The 26,679-nt window shown below is 38.9% G+C and overlaps 1 long non-coding RNA gene across 1 annotated transcript in view; it reads left to right on the plus strand.

Annotated features, from left to right (window-relative positions):
* The first annotated feature begins 1,640 nt into the window (after positions 1-1,640).
* Positions 1,641-26,679, plus strand: part of LOC127218316 (uncharacterized) — a 79,678-nt gene continuing 54,639 nt past the window's right edge. Inside the window, exons 1-2 of the long non-coding RNA XR_007834181.1 lie at positions 1,641-1,768; positions 4,037-4,130. This is a non-coding gene — a long non-coding RNA (uncharacterized LOC127218316). The remainder of the gene's footprint in view (positions 1,769-4,036; positions 4,131-26,679) is intronic.

Raw genomic sequence — 26,679 nt, forward strand, 5'->3', positions numbered from 1 at the left:
TGTGTGCCAGATCGTTGCCACACCCGGGGGCTCCCTCCTGCTGTCCAAGCTGGGGTGGGGGCTGGGGTGATGGGGGTGCAGAACTTCCCTCCGAGGGCTGGCGGTGCAGAAAATCCTTGGGCGCTCATGCACGTTTGCATTGCACGAGGGCTTCATGGAGGCACGTGGGAGCGGAATTGGTTCTTGGCGGGTACTCAGACCTTCTTTGGGATGGTGCAGCATATGATCGGGCTTGGGAAGGGAGAAGGGTCTCTCTCTCTCTCTCTCTCTCTCTCTCTCTCTCTCTCTCTCTCTCTCTGTGTGTGTGTGTGTGTGTGTGTGTGTGTGTGTGTGTGCGCGTGTTTGTCTGATGAACACTCTAGAAAGGAGGAGGCTAGTGTCTGAAGGAGACTTGGTTGGCCAGGATTTGTGCAGTTCCCTAAAAAACAAGCTTTTGAGCTTTAAAGTAAATGATTGGTAAGTGGGATGCATCTCTGGTGTGGGCAATGAGGCCCGGGCTTGGCTGGGTAACGAGCTAGCATGTGCAGTGGGGTCTTTCTCAGCAGGGAGTGGGCGCGGGAAGTGCTTCTCAGTGGATAACATGTTGGAACCAGGGAGGAGGTGGCCACTTGTCCTGGGAAGATGAGCTGCCTCTTTGCAGCGCAGCAGTCATGCAAGGTGCTTCCTCCTATTTTCAATTAACCACAGAATTTTAAAGTTTGTATCTTTCCCTCTGACACAAACCCTTCTTTTATCTTGTGCCTGCTCGGATTCTCTGGTAATTGCTTGTGCATATTTTATTCCTATGTTCTTTCTGTGACTTTTCAAAGAAAGAATTCATCTGTATTTTAATCAGAAGGATGGTGAAATATCTTTTAGTTTTTATTTATTCAAATCAAGGCCAGGACACTATGAAGACCCACAGAAAACCTTTAGATTGAACTTATCTCTGTTCAGACTGGAATCATAATTTTTAAATAGATACCTTATGACCTTGTGATAAAGTAAGCTTAGCACGGGCTTTATCTCTTTTTATCTGGTTAATTTATGGAATTCTTTCTCAGATAATCATACTGGGCAAGTTGACTTCTAATTTTAAATGGTAGGTCTCCAAATGGCTGTAAATTATGCTGGCACGTGCTCCCTCTCTTCTCCTCCTCCCTTCCCCTCCCCCTTCTCCCTTGCTCTCTCCCTTTCACACACACACACAAACAACACTGGCGCGTTCTCGAGCGCGTGCGCGCGCGCGCGCACACACACACACACACACACACACACACACACACACACACACACACACACACATCCCCCATCTCCTCTCCTTTTCCTCTCCAGACTAGTAGCCTGGACCCAGTAGGTAGCCCTGGATGGTCTCAAATGTGTTTTCATTTTCCTTCTCTACCTTCCCCAGCGCTGGGATTAGCAGAATTCAACATCTCTTTTAATGAACTATTCAGAAAGCCACTTGGTTGATGATCTAGGACTTGGTATGTTTCGGGTTTCTAATCAACTACTTTACCTAACCATCATGAAAGGAGACACCTTAGGTATGTTTCTCTAGGAGAAAGAACACTTTGTCCTCTTACAGCAAATATTTTGCCACTTTTTCTCCCGTTTTCTCTGTTAGATGCCTAGGAAAGATGCATTGCTGATGAATAATACATGATTTATTTCTCTTTTATGTCTACAGGTGGCAGTGTCAAAGCCAAAAGCTTCCAGAAGTGGTTTCTGAAAAATAAAGAGTTGAATGTACATGAGTAAGCAAACACAGGAATCTGAAAAACCACAGGTATGTAAGACAATTAATCTACCGATCCATAATTATTGCATTCTAGTAGTACTAACCCACTTGTTTTTATGCTAAATATTTTGACATTTCTATTGACTTTTGTGAAGTGAAACATATTTTGAGGTGCTCTCAGAGAAAGCAAGGCTAATCTATTTCAGATAGTACATTTAAATAAAAATATGCAGTACACCAGATTATCCCTGTTTGCTGTTCAAAAAAAAAAATGAGAGAGAGAGAGAGAGAAGCATTGTGTTTTCACTGTGTCTACATGGTGAGCTTTAAGGAGTAGTCTGATCCTTTCTTTTCAAAACATTTTTTTAAAACTTTAAAATTGACAACTGCACCAGACGATTTTTTAAGTTGTACTTCTGATTTGTCTTACTGAACAAATGTAATAAACGGCTGCTGTTAATTCCATATCACATTGATCAGGCTTCTTTTTACTTCTGACTTACGTGCTTCTGCCTCCCAAGTGTGGGCATTGTGGGTGTGTGCAACCTCTACTGGTTTATGCTGGGGCTTTGTGCATGCTGGGCAAGCATTATACCAGTTCCCCCAGCCCAGGTAATTTATTTTACACTAGTTTTTCTGTGCTTAATACTTTCTCATCACTTCCCAATTATTGCCTTGCTTCTTTGCCAACCCACCAATTTGTCCATTTGACTAAATTAAGGGCATGTTATATCCAATGTATAGACAATCAAGTTTGTAAAATTATGCAGCAAAAGGCTTTGACTCTTATAAGATTTTTGCATATTAAGGTATTTAATATTCATATTATTACTAATGACAGGTGCCAGAGGAGGTAGGGAAAGACATTACCCCTTTTTAAATTTCTTGAGAGGAAGCTGTGCCAATTTTGAGTGTTTAGGGTTAGGCAATAAATGTCCCTTAATAAAAGGAGTGCAGGTTTCTCTTAGTGTGGGTAGATGGTGGGTGGAAAGAACAGCTATGGGAGGGGTGTCATACATTTATCAAATAATGGAGTGTTATATAACACTGTAACCTGCCTGGCAGAAATGGAGATATTCTAAAAAGACATGTGTGTCTCAATCTGATTATCAGACCATTGAAACAGTGGACAACAAAGAAATGGGAATTTCCCCAGGAATCTCATGCTGCAGAAAGAAAAGCCATCAGCCAGCTGGGGAACTTATCTCTAGGAGAAAGGTTTCACACAGATGTAACAACTTGTCAGAACACCTTACAGCCAGATAATGATGGGTCTTTGTAGGTGGGACCATACCTTAGCCAGAACTGATTAAATATGCAAATCCTTGGGGCTATATTTAAACTTTGATCTTATTTCAGGACCCTGATTGGCTTGGGGTACTGGATCTCTTTGTCTCTTTCCCCAGTGTGTCCACTTTGAATACATTTCCTGCTTTTCTAATTTCCATGTTTAATTTGGCTCTTTTAATTGGCTTGCTGATGGTGATTGTCAGGAAGTGACTTGACACAGATGTGGATAACACATTATGATATATACATATATATCATATATAAATAATTATGCATGCACAACTTTTTAGGTTGTGGCCAGAGATGCTGCTGGGAATGCAACTCAGGGCCTTGAGTGCATATAAGGCAAGTGTTCTGAAAATTAAAAAGGACTATAGTGGTGGTATATCATTTTAATCTTTGCTCTTGGAAGCAGAAGCAGGTGGAATCTGTGCTATGTAGTGAGACTCTGTCACAAACAAAGCAAAACAAAAGAACACCCTTAGTTCCAGCACATGGGAGGCAGGGCCAGGCAGATCTGTGGCTAGCCTGGTCTACAGAGTGAGTTTCTGGACAGCCAGGGCTGTGCAGAGAAACCCCGTCCCAAAAAAACCAAAACCAAAAACCCAAAAGATAACAATGTCCAGTTGGACATTTGGCCAGTCGAAAGCAAACAGGAGATGTAGATTCCAAGTATAGACTAAATTAAATGAAAACCAGTTATTATAAAAGCCCAATAAATACAGAGTACTTTTAGGAAAGGGACCACTGATAAACAGGAACAGGAAGTTTGCTCTGAGGGAGGCTTCAGATTCATCAGGTGTCTTGGGAAATTGGCAATTCTGGGTACAATATAGTCCAAACTTGTAAGTCAGAAAAGGAAAAAAAAAAGGTTGCAATTTGTTAACTTTTAAATCAGATTTCTAATTAAAGAGCTGGGGTGCTTTACATATAATTTACCTTTGAGATAGAGCAAATATTTAATAAAAGCACATGTGCATTAATCCAAAATATGATTGACGATAACTTAATGTTTTCTGTGAATAGGCAGCCTGTGGCAGATGAAACCTAGTACATTTCCAGCACTTCAGGAGAGTTCTTGCTCAGTCTATTCAATATTCATCTCAACACCATCATGAAGGTAAAATAAATTGCCATTAAAAGAACAAAAAACTTAATCTACCGCTTTAACCTGGTTTTAAGGTCCGTATAAATATCATACAATAGGAACTCTGTGATGTATATCTTTTTTTCACAGGTGTGCTAAGTAGTTCATTGGAATATATTGAGTGATAATTTACTTGATTCCTGTTACATCTCTGAATAGTGTGGAGGATTTGTCTAAAATGAATAAAGCATCTTTGAACATTATTGCTTGTGCTCTTTGGTTCACATTTTTACTTAGTTCTCCAAGCATAAACTTAGGTAATATAGTGTGGTACTTATAGCATTGAGCTTCAGTAGACTATGTCAACAAACAATTTTCCAAAGTGGTTGTGCCAATTTAAATTCTACCAGTGGAGTGTAAGAGCTCTGATTCCTCTCTACACTCTAAACAACACCATTTATTTATTTATTTGTACACTTTTACCATATTTGTTGCCGAGACTGGTCTATAATGCCTAAGCTGAAGTGATCCTCATCTTCCCAAGCAGGACACTAGTCACACATCATTTTTTTTTTATTTGGATTTTACCTATTTTTGATGAGGGCATAGTGTTTTTATTTTTATTTTTTGTAGGTTTAAAAATAGGCTTTAAAATGGTGATTAAAAACATACATGCATGCAATTTAGAAAACCAAAACTCGGATGAACTGTAATACCTTATTCCCCTATGCTATTATGGCAACCAACATTCTAGTTTCTATTAATTTGACACTGTAATTTGTCTTCTCCTCCTCCTTTTCTACAGTGCCCTGGGTTTCTTTCTTCCTTTTCCTTCATTCTTTCTCCTGTTCTTCCCCCTCCTTAATAGCTTATTTCACATAGAATACTGCCTCAAGGAAGGTCTGCCCATGTTGAAACACTTGCTATTAATATGTGTATGTGATCTGCTAGCCATTCATTTGTTCATAGATTCTTGAGTAGTGCCACCTTCTGGCTGTTGAGAATAATGCTGCTGTACACATAAGGCTACAGATACCTCCTTAAGGTTCTGCTCTGAGTTTTTTCAGTATATATACAAAGTAAAGTGACTGGAGAAATTGTATTTTTAATGTTTTGTAGAACTGCTATGCTGTTTATAGTGTTTAGAACATTTTACTTCCTAACAATAATGTGAAGGTTCTAGTTTCTCCACAGCCTTGCCAAAGCTTGTTAATTTCTATTGTTTTTTTTTTTTTTTTTTTTTCCCCGTAGTACCCATACTAATTAGTGTGAGGTGATCCTTTTGGGTTTAAAACCATTTTTTTGAGTAGTGATGCTGAATACTATAGATGCCATTGATACTTGTATATTCTTTGTGAGGGCCTGTTCAGGTCTCCCCTATCCCTTTAAGGCAGTAGCTCAAACTTGTCCTGTACTTGGTATGTAGCACAGGCTGAAGGCCTCCAACTGGTGATTGTCTTACCCCAGGATCCCAAGTGCTGGGAGTAAAGGCATGAAGCACTATGCCCAACATTTTATAATTTTTGATCCCCCCTTATTCTGTTGTAAGAAACATATTCTGTGTGAATCCTTTGTCAGATGTATATGTATGAGTCTTTATGGTTTGGTAGTATACAGCTATCATCCTATTATTCAGGAACTTGGGTAAGAAGAAGGCTGCTAGTGAGAACCTGCTTCAGAAAAAAAAATTCACTCAACCCATGGTTTGTGTTTTTATCCTTTGTTCTTTGTTTTGAAATGCATTTTTATTCTTAACATGCCTTTGACATTTTTAATAAAGTACACTTGCTTTTCTTTTCATTTATAACTGTTGCCTTTTGTTCTATCTAGGAAATCTTTGTCTACTTCAGAGTTCTTTTCATTTTTAAATTTAATTTTGAAACAGGGACTAACAGTCCTGCCTGGGCTGCTTCTAACTTGAGCAGATCCTTCTGCTCTAGCCTCCTGCGTGCTGGCTTTACAGCCATGTACCACCATGATGACCTTGTATTGCTTTTAAAGCATCTCATTAACTATGGCCACCTGTGGTAAAAGGAGCTGGTTGCCAGCTGCCTGGGTCAGCTGGCAACCATCAGGAAGAAATCTCCGTTTAGTGTTGAGGTCACTCTCCATAGACCGAAATGAATAGAGTTCTTTAAACAAGTGACAACCCTCTGAAGTGACAATTTTGTCCCAGCACAGTGTGTTCCCATTACTAGCCCCTGCCACACAGGCTGCACTCACTAAGCCTTTTTTCCCCTGCTATCATCAGGGCCTGCTCTTTTAAAAGCTTTTTTAATTGCTGAGGGCACATGAATATAATTTATTTGGTGGCTGTTGTCTTATGCTAGCTACAGAGTTAAGTAGAACTTTCTCTAAAATGTTTGAGTCCAGAAGTACTTTATGTTTTACAATATTTGTCTCTACCTGAGTTTAAGCCTGACTGCCATTAATATTTATATTATTCACTTATTCATGTTGCCTAGTGGTAATCTTAAACTATTTATTTAGTATGTCTGTTTTGACTATCATGTGATGTCAGTCATGAAATTTTTCAGATTTTGGTGCATTTCTGGTTATGGATTTGGGCTGATCAACTTATATAAGCACATTTCAAATATGTGACCCAAGAATAAATCTGATTATCCATTGTTGTAGTAGGTGGCATAAAGGGATTTCAAAAGTTGTATGTACCACCCTGCTTTCTTGGTTGATTGAATGAATTTAATTATAATCCCAGTTCTCATGAGTCAGAAACAGGAGATTTAGTCCAAGTTTGATACCACTCTGGTCTAATGAGTGGGTCTCTATCTCAAAAATCAAAATAAAACTATTTAAAATGATCAGTGTTTTCTCTGGATTTAGATGCCCTCACTCATGGTTCATCATTAAGTCCTGGTTAGGGTGGTTAGGGCAGGAGTATCTATCCAGTGGGAAAGACTGATAGCTGAAGGAGAAAATGGGCAAAGTTGATGCTTCAAGACTTCCCTCTTCCCCAGGATTTTGCTATCCATTAGCTATTTGTTTTCTTCATCTTTATCTTTACTGAATGTTCTTCATTTATACCTTCACTTTCATCTTTTGAAGGACCCCCTTTTCCTACGTTAACACTAAAGAGGCAGATCAGATATTTGAGGCCAGCCTGGGCTATATAATGAGACTGTATCATTTTGTTTTTGTTTTTGTTTTTTCAGACAGAGTTTCTTCTGTGTAGCCCTGGTTGTCCTGTAACTTGCTCTGTTGATCAGGCTTCCCTTGAAGTCCAAGATCTACCTGGCTCTGCCTCCAGAGTGCTGGGATTAATGGTGGGAGTCAACCATTGCCTGACTGTGACCCTGTCTTTAAAACAAACAAAATAAAAATAAAATTCAACCAAACAACAAAACAAGATGCCCTGAGTCTTGTTAGTACATCTTTTGGTATCTATTTCCCTACTCATGGTCTGGATCAACTTATTAACAGCCTGTTGCCTGCTTCCCTGAGGATGTACCACAAGTGCCTTTTTTTGTAGGGAACATGGGCGTTTCTTTCCAATCTACTCTTCTGTTCTTTCTTTTAACATGCTTCTAGGGTTCCAAAGTAGTAGAGCCTCGGCATGGTTCCTGATCTTCCCACAACTTTTCTTACCTTCACAGCCCATATTAGTTGATTGTCAAGTGTCCTGAACTTTGCTTTTGTCTCTGAGGCATTGTTCAAAGAAATCTGTTCCCCATGTTCATTGGCCCTTGAGAATGTAGTAATTGTTTTCTAACTGGTCTCCTTGAATTGGACTCTGGCTCTAATCCATCTTCCACTTGTAATTAGCTTTCTTATTCCATTTATTCCTTAGGGATGATTTGTAGCATTCAGTCTTATAAGAGGGATTCAAATTCCATAGCAAGATGTACAACATGAGACCCTTTAGTATTTGCCTTCCGTCTGTTTAACTGCTCCATCATCTGCCATTTCCTCCCTCTACTCCATCTGCCCTAAACTGTTTGCCACCCCTAGAACATTCCTTGTTCTTTCTTGTATCTCTGTTTTTGCTTTTTCACCATCTTCTGTTTTGTTTCCTTCTGCTGGGGAAGGAATTCAGATTGTATGTGCTAGATAAGTGTTCAAGCACTGGGCTACTTTCCATTTCCATTCTCCTTGTTAAAATGGTGTATTTTTAAAATCATCCCAGACAGTTTTAAAGTTCTCACCTGGAACTAGCTATGTAGCTCCTACTGGCCTTGAACACATCTGTCTGCTTCTCCCTAGTGCTATAATTAAAGATGTGTAATACTATGCCCATTCAAATATGGCCTTTTTGAACCAATTTGTCCTCCTAAGTAGACCTTGTTACTGCTACTCCTTTATATGGGGGGAAATGACTGGAATGGCAGGTACTGTTCTGTGGTGATCTTTATTTCCAGTAACTGCCTCATCAGTCCTTGAAATAATGAAGACTTAATTATTGTTTATAAAATGAGTTGATGAAGAATTGATTCTTTATTGTCTAAGGTAGATTTTACTGTTTAACAAACCATCAAACTACCAAGTTTAGTTAGTGATTTTTAAACCACCATCCCTTAGATACTGATTTTAGGAGTAGAATGTTTAGGGAAGCTAGGATTATTGGCATAACTTCTGATATTCACTTGTGATTTGGGTGGTTTGGAGGATGACTCTTTTTGGCTTCAACTACTTACTCTACATGCTTTCTAGTTCATAACCACATAGATCAGGCTTGTTCACACTGTGTGGTAGTCAGATTTTTAAGGTAGTATCTAGACTTGAAAGAAATTACTACTGTCTGAATGAATTCAGTTAGCCAGATGTAGTACTGATAGAGAAGGTGGAAAAACATTACGCAATGAGGGGAACTGAAATTCTGTTGCAAGAAATCTGAGTAGAGAGAGGGTAATAATAGAAACTAGTTTTTGAAATCAACCTAGGAGTAAGAATAAGATAATAGACCCAGCTGGGGCCAGATGTTTTATTTCACTATTTCACTAGCAGTAGGCAGGTTTGAACTGATTCATTAGTCTTAATTTTGCCTAAGGTGAACCCAAGATGGCCTTGTGGCTGGCCTTCCAAATCCTCATCTTCTGATGTGAAAGTTATGCAAAAACATCTCCAGTCCCTTTTTTGGCCTTGGTGTCCTGGACTGTAGTGGAAGTACCTCTATGCTATGGTGCAGTGAAGGAGTTCCTGGTACTGCAGAAAGGAGCACCAACATTCTTGTCTCTGCATTCTAGAAGCTGTTGTATGGCTCTAAGTAATGTCTACTGATGGTAGTGGGTTACTGATCTTCAACTTTTGTGTTTTCCATCCATTAGATACTGTTGAAAGTTGACAGCATGAATTGAAATGTTTCTGATTTGCCTAATCCCTATTCATGAATCTCTTTAAGGACTAGGATATGTCTGCTTAGATCTGCAGTAGGAACTTAATATACTAAGGTATACAGAGAGTGACTATAATTTGCATAGATAGTGTAAACTACCCCTGAATAGTTTTTTTTCCAGAACTTAGCTTCAATACGCATCTGTGTACTTTAGTAGAATTGTTGAAAGTAGTTCAAATAAAGCACATAGTGGACTGGGATTTAGTTCAATGGTATACACAGGACTATCCATCATGCTAGAGGATTCAGCCAGTGTTACAGATCAAAGGCTGGGCATGTTGATACATGACAAATCCATGTGGTAAACATGGAAGGATCATGGGTTTATGGTCAGCCTAGGCTACATAGGTAGCTCCTGTCTCAGAAAAATGAAAACCAAAAGCATGTTGACCTCGTCTACACCCATTTCTACAAATTGTAGAGACTTTAATGAAAGTCATTGAGGTCATAAAGGATTGAAATGCATTTAAAGTGCCATTAGACTCTTTCCTCCTCAGGTAGTAACCTCATTATTCGCCACTGGAGCCAAAACAGCTCACGACCCACCTAAACCATAAATCATGTTGCATATAGCTTATATGTAGAATTTCAGTCATGGAGTGAGAGTATATCTGGTTAATCTCAGCATCCTGGAGGTGGAGGCAGGAGAGTGCAGTTTAGACTATAGTGAGACTTTCATAAATAGAATGAATGGTAACTTACAATAACAAAAATACATTCTCAACATTTATCTGGTTACAGCCATGCTCTGTTGGCACCCACATTTAGTCACAGGACTCGGAGGCAGAGGCAGGCAGATCTCTGAGTTTGAGACCAGCCTGGTATACATAGCAAGTTCCAGGACAGCTTCCAAAGTCACAGAGAAACCCTGTATCAAAAAACCAAAAAAAAAAACCCAAAACCAAAACAAAACAAACAAATGAAAAAACAAACAAAAACAAACAAAAGAAAAACAAAAACAACAACTTTAAAACCACACTTACCTGGTTACAGCTCTTCTGACTCTGTAGCTGAGGATGGTTTTGAACTGATTCTCCTGTGTCCATCTCTTGAGTGCTGAGATTATAGATAGTCATCACTATGTTTAGTATATAGGGTGCTAGGCATCTAACCCAGTGCTCTGTTCAGGCTAGTTAGGCAAGCATGAACTACATCCCCTCCCCTCAACAGTCTTTTTCGTAATTTTATTTTTTCAGAGAGCAAAAATTTACTATCTTAATCTCTCCATGCCCATCTACTGATCATTTTTTTATTGGATCTCTGGCTATCTTTTTAAAAAAAATATAAACTCATGATCATGATTCAGTATTTTTGAGAGCCACAATAATTTGGTTAAAAGATCAGTAGTTTATAAGAGGACAAGTGAAATCGAAGTACTTTAATAGTGGGTACTCATGATTTATTTTTCTGAAAAGACACTTAACCTGTTATAACAACTACTCTTCCTAAATTATATTTGACATGCATACAAGGTGCATTTGTATCTGTAAGTGGACCACAGACAACGAATGAGTTTACTAAATGAAGGTGATAGATTCGGAAGGCACCTTTGCTAATACTGAGTAGGGTTAATAGACGTACTGTTGTTTCTTCTTAGAGATTTAAAGATGCACATTTAAGATGGACTAGATGGTAATTCGGAACTAAAATTAGAACACTACATTGAGGATGATTTGCATGTTTGGTATTCCTATTCTGGGTTAATGATGCTTGCAACAAGTTTCAACCCCACTGTCAGTGCTGTGTCATTGTCAGTGTGGTAGGTTTCTAGGCATAGGTTTAGGCCTGAGGTTGGCGTCTGTCACTATATATCTTGCCCACCCAGCAGCCCAGCTGTGTATGCAGGAGGTTCTTGCATTGTATTTTGGCAATAACAGCAAACCTCAAACTGGCAGGTAATTGAACAGGAAAATAATAGTGGAGAAAGACAATGGAGTCTTGATGACTTTAGAGGAAGGAATTGATGGTTTCAACCAATGCCAAAGCTTCAGGTTTGTGGTGTAGGATAGAACAGATGATATTCCTTGGACAGCTATATAAAGGACAGTTGCTGTGACCACTGAGGGAACAGCTTGTGCCTTAGTGATAGGATCCAGGCAAAATGCCGTCATTGTCCTTTCCTTCCAGGATGGCAGGAAAAAAAAAAAAAACTTGACCAGTGGAGCTCAAATGACAGTCCCAGACCCCACCTTTTTCTGCTTCTTTGTATTTTTCTTTGCCTGTGTGTTTTGTAGCTGATGATTGGAAAGAAATCATACACCCCCATCCAGGAGGCTCATAGTTCTTAGAAAGCTGGGGCTGTCTGTCCTCTTCTAGGGAATGTCACACAGTGCATGTATGTGTTCACATGCATTCTCTTAGTGATGAAGAATCATCGCTATGTGATTAGGGTGAATGAGTTCCTGATGTGCTTTATTTGGCATCAGGGGAAGGACATACGTGTCTGTAGAATGACTCACTGGTGGGGGGGGGATGGGATGGGAGGGTGGAGGGGCATGGAAGGGAAGGAGGGAGGGAGAGGGAACTGGGATTGATATGTAAAATAAGAAAAATAAATAAATAAAAGAAATGATTCACTAGGAACTCAATCTTGGGAGATGTGACTAGGTAGTTGGCCTAGAAATCAAGAGGCTGCTGCTGCATTGATTCCAGTCAGGTTGTACATGGCTCTGGTGACTTAGCACATTGTTTTTATTGCTCTTGGTTTTGCTGTTACCAGTTCTCACACAGGGTTAGATTCTAGTCTCCAAAGTCTCTTTCAATTCCGACATAATTCAGCATAAAGATATTATTGGGATTCAAAACATTGTTATAGGGTCTGGAGATACAACTTTGATCAGTAAAGTGCTTGTTGTGCTAAAAAAAAAAAAAAAAGATCTGAATTTGATCACTAGAGCTCATGTCAAAAAGCCTGCCTCTCAAAGGTTAATCCCAGTGCCGGCATCTTAGGTAGTAGTTCTTTTTTATTGTATTTCTAATGTTTCTTATACTAACATCATGCCTAAAGGAGCTATATTCAGATTATGTCATCCTCTAGATCAGGCACCTTTGGACTTTTGATGTCGGACCTTCTCCCTGGGAGAGATTCATTGCTACTTTTTTGTAGAAACCCACATGTTCTTTTATTTCAGTTGGTCAATGGAATTGGGAGGAATATTTAACTAAAACCTTTCCTTGGAAATACTATGCAACTGTTAGGAGGCTTCATAGTGCCTTCTAGAAACTCCTGGCCTAATAGCTCAGACTTTTTCTACTGAGTACCTGGGACTATCATATATTTGAGTCTAATGTCTCCCTCCCTCTTGCCTTGTGTGTGACAATAGATCAAAATATTCTCCATCTTGTTTTTGGAGTTTGCTAAGTAGGCTAGAATTTGCTAAGTAGGCTAAGTTGACTAGTTGGCGAGCCCCAGGGATCTGCCTGTATCTACCTTCTTTATCATGGGATTATAAGCATGTAGCACCGTACCTGTTTTTTTTTAACAGGGTACTAGGGGTTGAATTCAGTTCCTATGCATGCAAAGCAGCACTTTACTAGCTAAACCATTTCCTTAGCTTCTGTGTACCATAAAGCTTCACTTATTTTGTTCGTTACTATGAATCCTCCCTTTTCATGGGTGAGAGCTTGGAGTTACCATATGCCCCAAAGGAAGGAAATGGGATTATCTGGTCATTTCAGAAGAGTTTCCTTTTTTAAGGGGTGGGGTGGTGGGTTGTGTCTTTGTTTTCCTCAATAGTTGCATGTCAACCTGGTAAGATTTTCCTGAATAAACTGTCAGATGGGGCCTACATTTTCCTAATATGCATCATTTGCCTGTTCTTATCTATTCTGGAGTCTTCTGTTTAAACATAAAACAGTTCGCAGCTTCATGATAAAAAGCAATTTTGGTGGTAAGTACGTACTGACTCTCCACAACATTTCAAAAGGAGGAAAATGGGAATAGTTAGACAGTGTGATTCTCTTCAAAAATATTTTCCTTACAGGCTTTTCAGTTCCCCAGTTTTAATTTGTCTAGAAAAGCTATTGTTGGTAATAGAGGCCCTTTCAACTGATGGGTTCCTTATTGCATACATTTACTCCTGCTTGTAAAATGAGGCATGATTGTCATTACAAGCCCTCCCATTTGGGAGGGTAATTTACTCCAGAGAATTTGAGGATCCTTAACAGGCAGTATACATGGTTTACATGTGTGTAAAGCCAAGCATAAATCCCTTTGGGTACTAATTTCGAACCACTTCATTGTTTAGGTGCAGTTATTTGTGTCTTGCTATAAACAGGGTCTTGCTATGAACTTCTGGCTGTCCTCAAACAGGAAAGTGACCCTTTTGCCTTAGCTTCTGGAACACATAGTACCACACATAGCTGTTAAGTAGCCATCTTGAGTTCCAGAACAGCCAGAGCAACACAGAGAAACCCTGTCTCAAAAAAAAAAAAAAAAAAAAAAAAAAAAAAAAAACAAAAAAAACAAAAAAAACCCAAACAACCAACCAACCAAACAAATAAAGCGTTTCATTTGAGACTAGGTAAGACTTAGCCAGGGTAAGAAGTGTATAGTGTTCGGGAAGGCTCTGTGTTTTAGTTTTTTTTTTTTTTTTTTTTGGCTATGCTTCCCATAAGCGTTTTTTCCCTGCTGCTTCAAGACAGTATACACTCATACATTTATTCCTTTATGAAATAAAGTTCTGAGAAGTGTCATTAGGTGACTAGTAATTTTTGTAACATCTTAAGTTATCTTATATAAAGTAAGGTGGTCTAGCCAAGTGCGATACCATACATACAAGTTTGCACTGTGCTTTTAGACTGGAAGCCAGTGGTTTGCTTACACAGCATTGCTACATGTGAAGACTGGAAGGGATTGTTGTCTTCCAATTTTAATACACACTTCCTTGTAGGTTAAGTCACTGGTTGATTCCTAATCCTGCTTTAGTCCTTAAGATACCAGCATATCCTTTATTAGTTGTAAATTAAAATTGTTCTTATATTTCTATAAAATATTTTCAGTATGAAGTTACAATATTAGTATGAACATTTATTTAATTATTTAAATTTTGTGTGACACCAATGGGAAACAAGGCAGAGTATGTCAATGTCTTAAGAAACAGAATTAGCCTAAAAAAAAGCAGTAATTATGAATTTTGAGTACTTGATTTCAAGTCCTGGGCTTGTTACTCATCTGCTGTAGGATCTTGGGCAATTTCTCCAACTTTTTTTTTTTTGCTTTATTTTATTTTCTGTGTTTTGCCTGCATGTATGCCTGTGTATCACATGTGTCCCTGGTGCCTGCAGAGGCCAGACAAGGGGTCAGAGTCTCTGCAATTGAATTTACAGATGCCTATGAGCTGTCACGTGGGTGTTGGAAATCAAACCCTGGATCTCAAAGAGCAACAAGTGCTCTTACCTCCTGACCTAAATTAGCAGCCCATATTGTCCACTTTGCAAAAGCTTAGTGTCTTCAGTTGAACAAGGGGTAGACCAGTTCGAGTAGTCTTTTGTTTCAGTCTGCTTTGGGGATCAAGTAGAACCTCTTCATGTGTGAAGTCTCTTTCTAAACATAAAGCTGTAAAAAGCATCAATTATCATTAGGATTAATGATGCAGCCCTTGTCAGCAGCAGCCATCTGTTTGTTGTGGCTGTCACCACTGTCAAAAGCAAGATGTGAAAATGGCCCAAGGGTATTTCAATTATATACACCTTGATTTTCATCCACACCTCGTTCTTTTTTTTTTTTTTTTTTTTTTTTGATAGCCCAGCTTGACATGATTCAAATTGCAAAATGTCTCCTGGAAACCATTGAAATAGAGGGCCAGAAGGAATAGGAATAGTGGGATCATATTAATCAGTTTTTCTCTTCAAAGATCTGAGCTTAGAAACTCAAATTGACTTACAGAGGTAATAAGGGCTGCTTCAAGGCAAGGCCACCACTAAGGCATTAGTAGCTTCTGTTCTTTATTGACACCCTGATTTTTGTAGTTAATATATTGTTTTTGTTTTGATTAAAAAACCTATCTCATAGCTCAGGATTGGGTGCTCTTACCACAGCACTGAAGTTTTAGGCATGCACAGGACTTAGTATAGTAGTTTCTGTCAAAGACTCCCTCCCCCCACCAATTTGGTGTTGAAATAATACGTTTCTCTTTATACTTCATAGTCCTTCTCCCATTCTGATAACAGTATGTCTCTTTCCCTAGCTTTTAAAAGACATTACCCTATATATTGTAGGTGGGCCCAGTATAATCATGAGGGTTTTTTTTTAAATTGGTCTGTGCTTTCATAGCCCTGGGTATGAAAACTGCTGAAGATCTTGAATTGCCTTACCTGTTATCTCTAGTTAATGCCTCATTGATGTCTTTCCTCTAAGAGATATGACTACATCTGTTTTCTGTGATAGCTACAATGAAAGAAAGCTTATATGAGTCAGGTGTTCTCTGTATTGCCTTATTTAATGTGATAAATGTGTCAAGAAGTAGACAGTAAATCCTTTTATGGATGAGGAAACAGTACAGAGTACTTAGCTTCCACAAAGTCATGCTGCTAGTAAGCAATGACCCTGAGGTTTTATTGCACAATACAGAGGAAAATTCTAAGGTGTGTTATTTGTACTTTTGTCAAGGTACGCTCACAAAACTATATTTAAAAAGTGTCCCACATTGCATTTTAAAAGTTGAAGACAAATATGTATATAATTAACAGTATGACTTATTAGAGAACAAAATAAGGTTAATTCCAGTAAAATCTTAATCCTACTTTATAATCTCTTGTCAACATATATATGTTACAGTTTCCCATAGTTGTAATCACAGTGCTGTGCTATTTAAATTTTACAATGTGTTTTCTTGTTAATTTTTGTAATTGTTATCTCTGTAATTATTATCTTAGGTAGCCATCTTAGGTTGTTTCTGAGTTTCATATTGTTAAAATAACGTTGAGCAAAAAGCTGTCTGGAATACACCATTTGGCAAAGAAAAAAGGGTGTCAGGAAGGTTCAATTCAAATCAGTGAATTATTTCATCTGCTACCTAGAGGGAATAAGATAATCAGGCAGAAAATAAAAATATAAATGAGTGATAACCTATAGTATGGCAGCATGTATCTATAATATCAGCACTTGGGGTAATAAAACAGGATGGCAAGTTTGAGTTAAGTCTGAGCTACATAGACAACTTTTCTCAAATGAAAGGAGGGGCCAGCAAGATGACTTAGCAGTAAAGGAGCTGGCCATGCAAGCCCCTAGAAACCCATGTAAAGGTAAAAGGAGAGAGCCCGATGCCAGGGTTATCCTTTGACCTACACATACACAGTATGTGCTCACATACATTTACATTATGGAAGTATTGGAGCCTTGAGCATGGCTCATCAGTTAAATGATTTCTGTGGAAACATGAGGACCTGATTTCAATCTCTGGTATCCACATACAAGCTGTGATTACATATACCTATGATCCCAATATTGAAGAGGCAAACTTAAGAGGATCAATCCCTGGAGCTTGCTAGCCAACCATCCTAGCTGGATCTTCAAGCTCCCATATTAAGTAAAAGACCCTACCTGAAAAGATGGAAAGGGACTGAGGGAAAACACTAAACATTGACCTCTGTCCTCTACATATATGCTGGATTGCACAAACACACACCTACAAAAAGGTACACATACACAAATAAAGCTGTCCAGCTGGTTTATGTTTTGAAGCAAGGTTTCAATGGCTTCAGGTTCCTGGGCTTAGGTGCTATTTCTACCTCAGCTGTTTGCTCAGTAACCAGGAGTACAGGCACTCACAACACACCTGGTTCAGGATCGTTAGTTTAGAATCCAGATCCTGACCATGTAAGAGGGCTCTGTCCATAGGTACTTGATGCCTCTGAAATGGAGGAAACACTGGGAAGTATGCACTTTGCCTGAAACACTGTGATAGACAGAATGCCAACAAACTAGATTCCTCTAGATATGTAATTTTGCCATGGGATTGTGTGTGCTATTTTTGGTGCTGCTATTTGGATGAAACTTGACTTTTTTTTAGGTTTTTAACTCAAATGTACACAGTGCTATGGATTTTCTAATTGTGAAAGAAAAGGCGGGTTTAATTTGTGGATTACACTAATTAAACTCTTTATTTTTTGCTGTGTTTGTGGAAATGATCTCTGTCTCACACTCTAGGCAAACCCTCAATCACTGAACTGCAACCTCAGTATAAACCCTTCTACAAAGCACATAATAATTATTTGGGGGCTGATCTAAAATCTCTGGCCCCAAGTCCCAAGGACTGCTAGTGAAACATTGAGTGCTGGGATGACAGAGACAGGCAGATACCTGGAGCTCATTTACTAGATAGCCTAGCTGAACTGGAGAACTCCAGGTTCAGTGAAAGACTGTCTCTATCACAGTGCTACACAACTGAGTAGGATACCTGGCATTGATCTTTGTTCCACATGTACACACGGGTATACACAAAAAAGAGAAAGGGAATATTAGAAACTTGTAATAAAAAATGGGAAGTTTAAAATCAAGGTTCTGATTGATCAATTGGTGAGGCATGCTTTCTTTCTTGATCCTTAGTTGGTGGCATGTCTGTTCATACACATATTGCTAAAGACCAAAAGTGTCAACAGGTGCCAGGAATACTGATAGTATTCATGATGACTGACCTAATGGCCTAGTTGCCTCAAGGGTCCGTGTCTCAACTCTATTCTCATTTGAGTCAAAGTTTGGAAGGATACAGCTTTGAAATGATGTCATATGGTTATTACAGAGTCTGTAAATTAAAGGGTGGTCTAGGAATTATTATATGCCCAGGAGCTTGTTAACTTTTCCGTTACATCATTTTGTGTACAGGCCCCATCTCAGAATGTGCATTTTAACAACATCTCTAAGAGCATCATGTGCATGTTAAGTTTGGATAGCATGGTTATAGTTGGTTCTTAGGAAACATTTTAATTTTTTAGTTTAGGGATTTGAACCTAGGCCCTGGATGCACTCCAACAACAGTTTGGTTTTGAATTATGACATACTTGCCTTTTATAGACCTGTCTTTCTGTCTGACCTTGGCTTGCTTGAAACTTGCTTTGTAGCCTAAGCAGATCTCAATGTCATCCTCCTGCCTTAGCTGGGATTGCAGATATGTCATTGCCTGCCTTTTTAAATGTGACTATATTAATTGCTAATAGTTAATATCATAAAAATTTAATTTGGGCAATATTTAGAATTAGGCACATTTGGAACAATAAGAACTTAGAAGCTGTTTTTAAGAAACTGTTACTAAGAAGGCTTGATTAGGAATTCATACTGGTAGTCTGGCATTGTCTGGTTTACTGGAACACTGAAGAAGTAGCTTCATACATAATACTTTTGAGTCTTTGAAACTGGTCTGTTCAGTTTCGAACTGGAGAAGTTTTTTCTTGTAGTTGCCCCTTGTCTTTGTTAGTAATCTTGGTATTTTTCTCTGCATTGATAGTGGGTCAGGGAACCTACTCACCAAGAGGGCAGTGTGGACACTGAGTGAAGTAAAATTTGAGATGATATGCACCCAACCTAAGGTGTTTGCTTGGTTTTAAAACACACTGGTATATGAGGCCAAATTTGGAGTGCTTCTAAGCAGCTTTCCATGGGTATTCTTGAGTTACAAACATAGAGCTTCCAAGGTACTAGTAGTAAAGATAGGAAGTACTTTGTAGGTGTACATGTGTAGTTGAGAAAAGAACTCTATACATCTTAATTTGTTTTTTTTTTTAAATGGAGGTCACCTATCATTTTGTCAAATTATGTTTGTATTAAGGCCCAGATCATTGGTTCAGTGACCTTGGCTGTTTTGTGTGGTGATACCTTGTTTATTCTCTAACAAATAAAACGTGCTTGAAGATCAACGGGCAGAGCTAGCCAATAGCTAACCATGGAGATCTGGAGGTTTGTACAGACAAACAGGAAGTGAGATAACTGGAGAGAAGGGATATGAGGATTTTGTAGAGGTAAGAGATCTAGTGGCTGTCTCTTCTGCTTCTCTAATCTTTCAGCTTTCATTCCTAGTATCTGACTCTGGGCTCTTATTATTAAGACCTATTAGAATTCCTGTTACACTATCAGTTTTAATTCTTCCAACTAATCAATTCTTTTTAAAGTCCTGAAGGTGATGTTCTTACTAATCAGCAGTTTTGTCTTTTTTTTATGTCGAAGTTGTTAGGAATTGAACCTGGAGGCCTCATACATGTGAATACATAAATTATTTCTTGTAAGTCACATCTCTGAAGGAGTTCATAAGCAAGAACAATTATTGTTTCTTTATTAGCACTTTCGATATTTCAGTGTCTCATCCAACTGATTGGTTTTCTTTGGATGGGCATTAATCCATTACATATTCGATTATAGGCAGAATTTATAAGCTAGGAAGCCTTTATAGTCAAGACTATTTTCTTGATCATCTACTTAAATTATTTCTTTGTAAAATAGGCTAATAAGGCACACCCATGTAACAAGAGTCCATTGATTGCAGTAGCTATTACAGGAATAGGTGAGTTCTGCTCTCAATCTATGTAAGGATTCTACTGTTTATTTGTAACTTCAAATAGAAGCATTAAATAATCAGTCTTTAGCTATATATGGAGAGAATTAATGGAGTTTTAATGGAGTTAACTTCAAACTGGAAGAATAACAAGCTCATTTAGCAAGCTAACTGCCGAAGCCTTTAAAGACTCTTTGAATGAGGATAAAGAAATGTATTGCTCTCAAGAATTGACATATCTGGGATACATATAGCACAAATAGTACTTTGGAGATGTTCAGAACTATGGTATTCAGCTGTTTCCATGGTTTCAGGATATATTCATCCTTAGATGTTTGTTACCAAAGATCCTAATGCTGTAAGCAGCTTGGAACAGATTTGTGTAGTTGCTATGTGCAAAACCCCTAGAACAAATGAGTGGGAAATGATAGCAGGGTAGGAAAATATTGCTATAGTAACAACTTATTTTCTATAAGAAAAAACAAAAAACACACACATACAGAAAATAAAACAAGAAACAATTAGGCTTGAAATGAAATTTTTGTTTGTTTGTTTCTTTATTTTGTTTGGTTTTGTTTTTTTGCACAGAAGAATAAAGGAAATAAATAAAAGTTGTGTGTGGCTCCTTCCTTCTTTGCTCCCTCCCTTCCTCCCTCCCTCCATCCATCCCTTCCTCCCTCCCTTCCTCCCTCCCTCCCTTCCCTGTCTCCCTTTCTTCCTTCCTTTAACAGTAGCATGTAGCTCAGATTAGCGTCAAACACAGCTAGATGGTGAAGCCCTTTCTCCACTTCAGAGTGATGGGATTACAAATATGTACCTCCATGACCTATATGTGGTACTGCAGGTGGAATGGGGTTCATGTATGTCAGACAAGATCTTGGGTGATTTTTTTCATTATGGATTTTGGATTAAATCCCTAATAGAAAGCAATGGCTTTCCATTTTTCTTCATAATATGTCAATTCCATAGTATGTATTGTATTCCTTTCATTCTCTATAATGAGTAACATTCTTTGGTGCTGGAGATTTCAACTCAGAGTCTCACACATGGCAAGGCAATTGCCACTAAGCTACAACCTCAGCCCTCATTAACATTTGATTACAAGATTCTTTAAAACAAGCAAGCAACCTGAATCTTGGGTTGTCTTTCAATTGAGTTTTATTTCTTTTTGATGGGGCTAGGAAGAGGCCACATAATTACTTTTGATTATAAAATTGTGTTTTTTTGTTGTGTGCATTTTCCTCTGGCCTCCATACAATGTAAGCAAGAGCATTAACCACTGGGGATTTGTGACTGATCCCCCCCCCCCACAACAACAACATCTACTCCTAATGTGCTATTCTCAAGTGACTATATATTAGGAATTTTTTTTAGCCTAATAAAGTACAGATGCCAGTCTTGCTGCTTGAATTTCTGAATCATCTATTCTGCCTGGTTTTCCTTGTGGTCTGTCATGAGCCTGCAGTAAGAGCATCTGGGGCTTATTTACATACTCGGTGTCATTGATATGGATTGCTGAAAGGCTGACCTCAGTGGTAGTAACAGGACATCCCAGTCTCAAGATTTGTCCCCCACCCCTGCCCCACAAACAAAACAAAAAAGTGAATATAGCATCTGTATGTGCTCTTGTCTTGCAAAAAAAACAGAAACTGCCGGTCTTTTCAAAAACATTTAAAAATGTGTGTGTGTGTGTGTGTGTGTGTGTGTGTGTGTGTGTGTGTTACCATGTTATCAGTATAGATTGGGAGGCACCTTTACCTACTGAGCCATCTCACCACCCTGCCAGCCTTTCTTAGATACAGGCAGGACATTTTGTTCTAATTCTTCAAAGTTAGCACATTTAGTGAGGGATTACACAAGGACACAAATACAGGGAACCTGGAATATTGTGGCTGGCTCATTTCCCCTTTTCTGTACTTTTGTTTAATTCCTCTGTTGCCCTTTCATTCATTCAGATTCTTCTTGACTAACCCACTACTTTCCTGAAAGGTTTTTAAAAAAATATTTTTGGTTGGGAAGTCTATACTGAAGCACATGACTAAGGAAATGAAGCTCCTAAGCTGAGAGGCATTGGAGTTTTGAGGAGAGAGGTTGACAACATACTGTTGCTGGTTAATACCTAGTAGCTCATTTGAGGTTGGTGACCATAAATTCAAGCAGTAACTGACATGACTGTGTTGGTCCTTCACTGTCCAGAGAACTGACTTGGTATCAAATAACGTACAAAGTTATTACAGTTTGACATTGAGAACTGGTAACTGTAGGTCCTACTGTATCACTTTAACGTTTCAAAGCACTTCCACTTGTAGAAGAACCCGAGGGAAGAGTTGAACACAAGATAGATCGGTTCTTCTCTTGTTCAACACAAAAAGAATGTTTCTTATATGAAACCATTTTAATCCGTCCCTCATTCACTCCTTGTCATGGTGACCTCTTTTTCCTTTAATTTCTTTCCCGCATGTACTGCCTTTGAAATTATTTGTCCCTGCCACTAGTGATTGAGCATGAACTCTTTTCTTTCATTTTTATCATGGTGGGGTTAGCTCTTTCTAGGAGGTAAGAAGGGAAGAGAAGATGAATTTTAGTTATCTCATCCAGAAATTGGCTTGAGATTTAGATCTGTAAACTCTAAGTCACCCCCAGATAAGCTGTGCATGCTCTAAGCATTAAGTGAGGAAACCTAGTATTTCTTGTGCTGTTGACAAGAAGATGGAGATATCGCATGGGAAATAAAATTAACTGGGACACAGTATAGGTTGAATGCTGTTTATTCAAGGGGAAATCACTTACACCTGAAACAGGACTGCTATGGGTTTCCGCTATAAGGATCCCACCTTAATGTTCTCCGCAATGGACCAAGCAATTTGATGTCTTGAAGGATGACTTAGGTTTGCTCTGTTTCTTTGCTTTACCAGCCTGAGTTTATCATTCTTAATTTAAGCAATGAAAAGTGGGATTGTGGCTAATTAGCTGTTTAACCAACCATTCTCTCTGTCCACAAATGAATGATTCACTCTGCTCCCTTTTTTATAATAGCAGCAGTGTTTAATTTCCAAGGCTGTCTTGTGATATATCCTTTTGCTAAAGTCACATTTGATTTATAAAGCAATTTAGCATACTATGCATACCATTTGAGAAAAATGTCAGGATCCTTCCTGCTATGAGAATGTTATGTGGGCTTAAAATGACAAAGTTTGTCCCAAGCAGTAGTTTCATAATGATTTGAGTCTTCCAAGCAACTTAATTCTCACTGTTTCATTTTCAAAACGACAGCAACAAAATATCTTTATTTTTAAATATCAAACTGCTGGTTTAGCGAATCAATAATGGAGAAGAAAGGTGTTATTTTGTGTTTTTCTCTTTTTCTTTTTTGTCTAACAGATAAACATAAGGTCAATTTGTCTTTTAATTCATGATATAGTAATGTTTTCATGTTCACCTCCATGTGCTATGGATCTCTAGAACTTTCTCATCTTAGAAAATCAAGTATATACAGAGACCTTTCCCCCAGTCTCCTGGCAACCACATTTTGCTGCTTTGTTTTTAGGGAATGTCTACTTTAGAGTTCTCATTATAAGTGGAGTCATGCATATATGTCTGTTTCTGAATTGGCTTGTTTTAATTGGTGTGATGTCCTCCAGGTTCATTTGTGTTATTGAAAATGCTCAGAGTGAGTGAGCATATACACACAACCACATTTTCTTCATAGGTGAGGTTACTGATTATTGTCAAATGTTTCCTCTGAAAGATTTTCTTGGAAAGTAAAGCACCAAGTCATAGAGAATACAGAAAAATCAAATTGAGTCACACATGGTAAGAGATGGAATTTCCATGTGTGATATTTAATATCAGTTATTCACACTTGGATAATATGGAAGTCACTCATCTAAAATTCTAGTACAATTGTTTTAGATTCACACGCCTATGATACCTCTCTCCCCACATGCCCATTGGGCAATTCTTAGAATTGCATTTCCTCAGATTGTACCCTGGAGGGACAGATGAAAGCATTTCAGTTGCTCACTGCAGAGCATGATAAATGGTGATATTTTCTCCTAAAGTTGTCTGTGCTTCACTACAACGTGTTGCAGGCAAATAGGTGTCAAGGGGGCAGGGCAGGAATGGAGCTGTTGCAGCCAGGAAAGGATGCATGACCTATGAGCTCATTGGGGTTGCTACTAGGTTTTCCCATTGAATGCTATGGGGTTTTCTCACAGATCTTCTATATGAATTGCAACTCTAACTCAAGAGATAGCCCTGCCTCCAGAGAAAGCACATTGGGTAATAGGCTCTGATCTGCTTTTAAGTCTGAGAAGTGTTGTTACAATACCAAAGACACGGTTTGACTTCAAGGAACATACCCACAGGAAGAATTGCAATGATGTGGTGTTTCTTTTTCTATTTTTTTTGTTTTGTTTTGTGTTGTTTTACTGTACAAGTAAATTGACTAGGCTCTTAAAGTAACTGAGGTGGTTCCTGTTCTCACCGGTCCCTATTCTCCCAGGTACTTCAGTGCCTGGTAAATAGAATCTGTGAGGACGCCCCTCGCTTTCTCCTTCTCTGTCCCTCTGATGGTTGGGGATGTACATGCGGTGCTATGGAGTGCTGGAGATTCACTTTTCCTTGTGCCTTGCCGCCATGGGATGCCACTGACCTTGGATTACGCTAGTGCAAGAGACTGTTTCCTTCCTGCCTCTGCTGTCCTGCCTTTCTTTGTCTTCATAGGATAGCAATTCAGGGCCTCCCACAAGTCAGTGAGGGAGGAGGAAAGCGAAAAAGGTTCCCAGGGTTGACAGTTGCACATAAAGGGCTGGCTTCACCTTAGTGGGAAGGGAAGGTGATTTCACAGCAAGAGCAACCTTCTATGACAATGACACCTGATTTAGTCCTGCCTCAGGTGACAATGAAGAGAAATGCTTTCTTGAAGCCTTGCCAGCTGCTAGGCTAGTCAGTTGACTTAGTGAGGACCACGACCAATCAATCATACTCCAAAGTGAGGGAGAAGGGTGGGAGCCATGCACCATATTTACTGCTGCCAATATATATTTCAGAGGAAAAAAGATTGCTTTGCTTATTATGTGTATATAGTATTCAGCCTGCATGCATGCTTGAACACCTGAAGAGGCACCAGACCTCATTACAGACGGTTGTGAGCTACCCTGTGGTTGCTTGGAAATGAACTCAGGACCTGTGGGAAGAGCAGTTAAATGCTCCTAATCTGAGCCATCTCTCCAACCCATTTTGAGACAGGGTCTCACTGTGTAATTCAGGCTGACTGTGAACTCCCAAGATTACAGATATGAGCCACCATGCCCAGTCCAGAAGAAGTGATTGAAAGAGACATTTATTTTCATTTGAGGCAGGGTCTTCCTATAGCCTAGACTGTCCTCACACTTGATCTGTGTGTTAGCCTCCTGAGTATTGAGATTACAAGTATACGTCATCTACCCTGTTTAAAGAGATACTTCCCAAGGCCTTTTGTGTTGTATTTCATATGTGTGTGTCTTTGTCTTTTGGTTTTCAAGGCAGGGTTTCTCTTGTTTCCCTGGCTGTCCTGAAACTCACTCTGTAAACCAGGCTGACCTAGAACTGTGAAAGCCACTTACCTCTGCCTCCTGAATTCTGGGATTAAAAGTGCACTGCCATGTGTATGTGTATCTAAAAAAAATGCAGATGTATGTTGTTCTTTCCCCTAACATGGTAGATCTTTACCAAAGTTAAAGGAATTTTATGTGTGTGTCAAGCACCTTAATAACTCAATAACTGACATATACTTGGTTTAACAAGTTTATTTCATGGTGAATTTCCATTATCTTCTGACTATCTCTTATTTTGGCCGTTAATTACTTCAGGAAAGAGACTAGCAATTAATTGAATGTCTTGCCAGGGCTCATGTGAAGGCAATTCTTGCTTTTGCCTTTCACAGGTTTTCTTTATGCTAAGGTATGTAAGGAGAAACTGTCCTATTCTAGTATTTCATGCAAAAATCTCCCCTAAAGCATAATGGCAATACATGATGGCATTTGTCCATGTAGAATTAAGTGGTTTCCTTGTAATAGCAAATTAGTATTGTAAGCATTAGGAAAATTGGGAGATCTCAACAGTATGTTTTATTTTACTGCTGCTGTCACTGGAGAAGATGTCATGACATTTGTTTTAATTGTCATACTGATGGGAAAGGAATGTGGGTAGGTGAAGAAGATGCTCCCAGTCTCTGCTTAAAGGGAAGGTGCAGTTGGAGATTTGGCTTTGTAGCTATTTAAGTGTGTATACCTGAATGGTAGATGCTACTGGTACAATAGTTAATCTTAAGGATGGGGTCTTCCCCTGGGAAGGGAAGAGGGTTCAGGATGGGTTAGGAAGGATGAGAACTCCAGAGAGCAGGGAAGCAGGCAGGTAGTCTCCATGGTTACAGGAGTTTTGTTTTTTTTTTTTTTTCTCAACATTTCTGTTTATGTTGAAGGATCTGCTTTGAGGCAGATAGACCCCATAAGGTCTCTAGGGATTATTCATATTGGTCACCTTTTCCTTTCACCATAGTAAACTGACTATGGTGATGGCTGGTTGGAGAAGGCTTTACAGACAAAAAGCTAAGTAGGAACTGATTTTGTTGGATCTTGCTTGACCCATATTTTGGATCATTTCCCATTCCTGGAATAGGGCATTTTTCCCCTGTTGAGAATGGTACTCATGTACTTACTATGTGAAAAAAAAGTGATAAATCATTTGAATATGAAGGCTGCTGCTA

Source organism: Phodopus roborovskii, unplaced genomic scaffold, assembly GCF_943737965.1.
Source record: "Phodopus roborovskii unplaced genomic scaffold, PHOROB, whole genome shotgun sequence".
Taxonomy (NCBI): domain Eukaryota; kingdom Metazoa; phylum Chordata; class Mammalia; order Rodentia; family Cricetidae; genus Phodopus; species Phodopus roborovskii.